At 36.9% G+C, this 6504-nt stretch overlaps 1 pseudogene; it reads left to right on the forward strand.

Annotated features, from left to right (window-relative positions):
* Positions 1-736: 736 nt before the first annotated feature.
* Positions 737-5084, forward strand: LOC146906047 (uncharacterized; annotated as a pseudogene).
* The last annotated feature ends 1420 nt before the right edge of the window (positions 5085-6504 follow it).

Raw genomic sequence — 6504 nt, forward strand, 5'->3', positions numbered from 1 at the left:
AAGTCTTCATTTTAATTCTCCATAAAAAAAATTATTCAACTGTTAGTCACTGAAAAAATTTCCAATTTGACTCTTAGTAACTCCTTTAAAGTTAACTCTTATCTGGAATTCATATTTTTGGTTAACATTTTACCGAAAAATTCGCATTATTAAAAGCACATCTACCAAGAAAAATCAGTACCTTTTTCTTAAAAAATGAATTTAAATTAAAGAGATTTTTGTATAACATTTTGTGTATTTCTCCACAATTTCGTTGAAAAATACAAAAATTTAATTCGTTAAAAAATTCTAGATTTTTTTGAAGATATTTTTCACAATTTAAGTTGTGACAAATACAAAATTTAAATTAAAGATGGGTACTAAATTTATTATTGATTAAAAACTTTATATGGACTAGAATTTTAAAGAAAATTTTAGAGGGACTAAAACGAAAAATTGATATAGTTATATGGACCAAAGACATATTTCTAACTTATATCTTGGAAGACTTTATTCATGTTTATTTCCCGCAGAATATTTGGACATTGGTGAGTTTAATACAACTTGTGAAAAGTGTGGTGCTATGGTTTGGTATGCGGAAAGAACGGACAAACACTTTGCTGCCCTTAGACTGAAAATTTCTCTGTGTTGTATGAAGGGAAAGATTACGCTACCATTCATGTTGGAACCTCCTCCTCTCATTAGGAATTTGTTTCTTGGATTGGATAGAAGAAGTGCTCACTTTATATCAAACATTAGATCTTACAACAATATGTTTTCCTTCACTTCCATGGGTGGCAGGGTTAAATCTGGAAATAATGATGGGGGCGGTCCCCCCACTTTTGTTATCTCTGGCCAAAACTACCATAGAATTGGAAGTCTTATTCCAAGTGAAGGTCAGCGGCCAAAGTTCTGCCAACTCTACATATATGACACCCATAATGAGTTGTCTAATCGAATGTCGCACTTCAGGTTTGGTTTAACATTTGTATTCAAAGAATTTGTCACATGTGTTAATTTTGATAAAGAATATATCGTAGGATTTTTTTAGTGTGTTTATCTATGGTGTATTATGTAGTGTACGTTGTATTTTCTTATTTAGTGCTCTATAATGTGGTGTTTGAGTGGTAGTGGGTATGGTTTGTTTATTTTGCCTTTGATTTTTATCTTTCAGCGACCGCTCTTAGGAAAATAGTCTTGATCCATCTTTGGTGCTGATCTGTTGGCTGTAATGGACGAACAGAACATGTTGGTGAATAGTTTTAGGATGGTTCACGATTTTCGCTTGAATGAAAATGTCCCTGTCAGTCTACGGTTGTTTCGTAATAGAATGCATGACGCACGCACGTACAATGTACCTGAGGTTGATGAGGTTGCTGCTCTTATTGTTGGTGATTTTGATAATTCTGAGGATGGTAGAGACATCGTAGTTAAGGGTAGGGGTGGGTGTTTGGAACGCATACATGAAACCCATGCAAAGTATATTCCATTGCAGTATCCGTTGTTGTTTACTTTCAGAGAGGATCAATATCAGGAGACCATTGAAATGAATGAGTTGACTAAAACTAGAACAGTTTGAAAAACGCATACGTGTCGGTGTGCGTGAGTTTGTTGCATTTAGAATTCAGGAAAGAGCTCTTGAGGATTCTGTTATTTTTTATGGTAAGCGGCTTTTCCAACAGTTTTTCGTCTATCTCTATTCGATGATAGAGTCCCAGCGTTTATCTTTTATACGAACAAATCAGAGTAATATATGCTCAGGATTTCTGTTGGGTGTGGAAGAGGCTGTTAGTCGGGGCGATTATGATGCATCGTTAATTGGAAACCGTGTTGTTTTGCCAGCATCATTCACTGGAGGAAGGAGATATATGTTTAACAATTGTCAGGATGCTATGGCATATGTAAGAAATTTGAATATCCTGATTTGTTTCTTACTTACGCCTGTAATCCCAAATGGGTCGAAATTCAGCGCCATTTGTCAAAGTCTGGAAATCATGTTGTTTATAGACCTGATATTTGTTGTAGAGTTTTTCATATCAAGTGGGAGGAGATGATGGCTGATTTTAGAAATGGAAAGGCTTTTGGAAGAGTTGTAGCAGGTGTGTTTTCGTTGTTTATTTCATTTATAAATTTATAGCCTTTTGTTTTTGGTTGTTATGTTGCCGAGTGAATTTTATATTGTGTAGGTTTGTATATTATTGAGTTTCAAAAGCGTGGTTTACCACATGCACACATTATGTTGTGGCTTAATCCAAGGGATAAATTGCAGTCTGCTGATTGTGTAAACCCTGTAATTTGTGCTGAGTTTCCGGATGAGAGAATTTATCCTAGATTATATGCATCAGTTACGAGCTTTATGATTCATGGTCCATGTGGTTTTGCAAGACCTAACTCCCCCTGCATGAAAGATCGACGTTGTTCGAAGTTTTATCCAAAAAAATTAGTTTCTCGAACTTCTTTTGATGAAAGAGGGTATCCTGTTTATCGACGCATAGACCTTGGGTACAAAGTTATGAAGAGGGACGTGGAGTTGGATAATCGCAGTGTTGTGCCGTATAACCCTACCCTTATAATGAAGTATAATGCCCATGTCAACATCGAGTATTGCAACAAGTCAAATTGTATTAAGTATATTTTTAAGTACATAATTAAGGGTGTTGACAGAGTCACTGCTACTTTGAAGGTGGATGATGAAGAGTGCATCGATGAGATCCAACAGTATTATGATTGTCGATATTTGTTCCCGTCTGAGTCAATATGGAGAATTTTCAAGTTTGATATCCACAGGAGGTAGCCTTCAGTTCAGCGTTTGACATTCCATCTTAAGGGTGAGCAGAGGGTGGTTCTTAAAGAGACTTCTAATTTAGGAAGGGTGTTGGAAAGGAACAAGGATAGGGATACGATGTTTCTTGCGTGGATGGAAGCTAATAAAAATATGTTGTTGGGCGAAGTCTAACTTATACAAAATTTCCAACCAAATTCGTATATGACTCAGACAACCGAGTTTGGCAGCCACGCAAGAGGGGTCAATCTGTGGGAAGGTTAATTTTTGTACCACCTAGAACCCGTGAGTTATAAGGACCATTGATGGCCATGTGTTTGATACTTACCGCGAGACCTGTGGCGCTTTAGGGTTGTTGAATGATGATAGAGAGTTCATCGATGCTATTAATGAAATAGTTGTTCTTTGCTCTGGCCATTATGTTCGAAAAATGTTCGCTAAGTTGTTGTTGGGATCTTCACTCAGTGATCCGCTGAATATTTGGGAGAAGACGTGGGAAACTTTGGCTGATGGAATTTTATATGATGGACAACGTTCACTTAATAATCCAGGTTAGTGCGGTTGTGTTGACATAATAATAAAGATCAATGTTAGTGATGTTTAAATATGCAATGATATATCTATGAAAGGATTAATGCATGTTGTTTTGTGGTCCCTTTCATAGATTTGGCTATTTATGATGATGATTTGAAGCAGCTTTGCTTGGTCGAGATTGATAAACTCAAACGCCTCAATGGAAAATCACTTGAAGATTTTGATTGCATGCCTAAGATTGATTCTCATGTTGTTGAGCCTTTCAATAATATATTGCTGGCTAATGAATTGTCGTATGAAGCGTCTGAGATCCTATCAAAACACAATGAGTTGTTTGTTAATTTGAATGGGGATCAGTTGGCTGCCTATCACTGCATTTTAGATGCGTTTGGGAAAAATTTGGGAGGTATGTTTTTTGTTGATGGCTATGGAGGTACTGGCAAAACCTATTTATGGAACACCCTTTCGTTTCACATTCGATCGGAAGGTAAGATTGTGTTGAATGTTGCGTCAAGCGGAATTGCCTCTTTGCTTCTACCGGTGGCCGAATTGCCCATTCCAAGTTTGCAATTCCGTTTGTTTTGGTTGAGGAATCGAGCTGTATGATTAATAGAGAGAGCAAAAAGGCTGAGTTGTTGGCTATGACAAGTTTGATTATATGGGATGAGATTCCAATGATTAATAGGTTGGCGTTTGAGGCCTTTGATAGGACCATGCGTGATATCATGAATAAGTTCGACAAAGGTGCTTTTGATTTACCTTTTGGTGGTAAGGCCGTAGTGTTTGGGGGAGATTTTCGCCAAATTCTTCCTGTTGTTCCCAAGGGCGGTCGTGCAGATATTGTTCATGCTACTATTAATTCTTCTCTGTTGTGGCGAGGATGCAAGGTTTTAAAGCTAAGAAAGAATATACGATTGCAAAATTCTTCACATGATAACGAAGATTGTTCGTTGAGAGAATTTTCGAAGTGGATTCTTAATATCGGCGATGGTAAGTTGGGAGAGGTGAGGGACGGTGAGGCTGTTATTCAAATTCCTAATGATTTGTGTGTCAGAAGTTCTGGAAATCATTTGGCAGATATTGTTGATTCAACCTGCCCTAATTGACTTGAAAGTATGCAAGACTCGATGTTTTTCCAAGACCGTGCTATTTTAGCACCCACTCTTGAGATAGTTGAAAAGGTGAATGATTATGTTATTGATCTGATTCCAGCGGAAGAGAGGGAGTACTTGAGTTGTGATACTATATGCAAGTGCGACGACGATGTGGGTATTGATCGTCGATGGATTACGACAGAGTTCCTGAATGACATCAAGTGTTCTGGTATGCCTAACCACAAATTGGTTTTAAAGGTGGGTGTTCCTGTCATGTTGCTTAGAAATGTTGATGTTGCGTCTGGGCTATGCAATGGTACGCGATTGACTGTTGTATCTTTGGGAAAAATGTCATTGGTGCGCAGATTGTCAATGGTTCTCATAGTAATGAGAGAGTTTACATTACCAGGATGAACTTGATTCCATCGGATGCTAATAAGTCAATTACTTTTCAGAGGAGATAGTTTCCACTCTGTCTATGTTTTGCGATGACTATCAACAAGAGTCAGGGTCAGACATTGTCGCATGTGGGTCTCTATCTTCCTAGGCCTGTGTTTACTCCCGGGCAATTGTATGTGGCGGTATCTGGCGTGAAAAGTAGACAGGGATTGAGGATATTGGCGCTTGCTGATGATGGACAGCCGTCAACTTCTACTATAAATGTGGAGTACAAGGAAGTTTTTCGAGAGATATAGAGATTTTTGGGGTGGGGACTGTTTGTGATCAAGTCCTTTGTTTGGAGGTTGTTATTGTGTCACCTTTATGTGCTTTGGGATGTTGTGTGGTGTCTTGGTTACGGCTCAAACGTTATGGACGATGGTAGAAGTGGTGAAGACAGCACACTGTGGTAATGTGTAATAAATTACGAATAAAATTTTGGGATAGGCTCTTTAGGTTGATCATTATTATGTAGTGTTGGACGCCTTATAGTAATGTCCTTATAGTTTGCCAAGTGTTACCTATTTGTGCATGTGGATGTAAGCTAATTATTAAGTGTTGTTACATGCTGATGTGCATATATGAATTGTGTTTTTTATTCCAGGGAAATCCAGCTAATTTGTTGTCAATGTTGATATTAATTTGTTGTTTTTTTAAGCAATTTTTAATTTATTGTTGTAGTTGCAATTATTCATTAATTACAATGTAATCGTGAAGTTATTGGAAAATTATTAGGCTAAGAGTTTCGGACCTATGTATGCATCCTTTCTTGATATCCTTCCATATATAAAAAATCCATGTACTATGAAAATCTTTGAATTGCCCTATATCCATGGTTGAACACCTCATTAAATATAAGGGTTATATGGTCTATTTGGTTGGTAACATTAGGTTCAAGCACCAATAGTTATTGAATTATATCTTACCACAAAATTGGAAAACGAGGGTGTCAAACTGCATTATATTATAATAAGGAAATGTCGAAGTATTTCAGCTAAAACATAGTTGATACTACTGATTAATAATTGAAACAAAATGACATAAGGTCCTAATTTAACTTAAGTGATAGACAATATTACAATATAGTTGAAGGGATTAACTTAGAGATCTAATGAACATAGTTGAATACAGATACTTGGATAACATGTTGGCTTTGATTTGATCTTGTGCTTTGTCTTACGATGAAGCATGAGAAATGAGATCAAAATCAGCATCCCACTTTGAAGCAAACGAACAATTTTGAATCCCAAACATGACATAATTACCTTATTTAGTTGCTGGAAGTACACAAGAACAGGCACAAGCTACTACATGTCTTTTTCGAAACAAATATAAACGATCCATGCAAGGCCTAATAATGGTAAGATGCAGGCCATGATAATTCCTAAGGTATCTGCGCCCACTTCTTCGACATTCATAGTGGTAATCAGGAAGAAGATAAATACAAATAAAGTAATGCAGATGAGGAAAAACTTACCCATTTCTTGAACTATGAACAAATTGTTTGTGATTGAAGTGAAGAATGTGTGGGGAGGGTGATCTTCATTGTAGAGTGTAGTGTACATAGTTTGTATTATTGGTGTTGTTGCTTCACATGGGGATGTTGCTGTTTATCCACATATCATAGTGTTGTGTTATGGTCTTTGGTCAAAATTATAGCAGCTTTAGGTGTAGTTT

The sequence above is a fragment of the Medicago sativa genome, chromosome 7 (genome assembly GCF_051527215.1).
Source record: "Medicago sativa cultivar Bolivia chromosome 7, Bolivia_mono, whole genome shotgun sequence".
NCBI classification, from domain to species: Eukaryota; Viridiplantae; Streptophyta; class Magnoliopsida; order Fabales; family Fabaceae; genus Medicago; species Medicago sativa.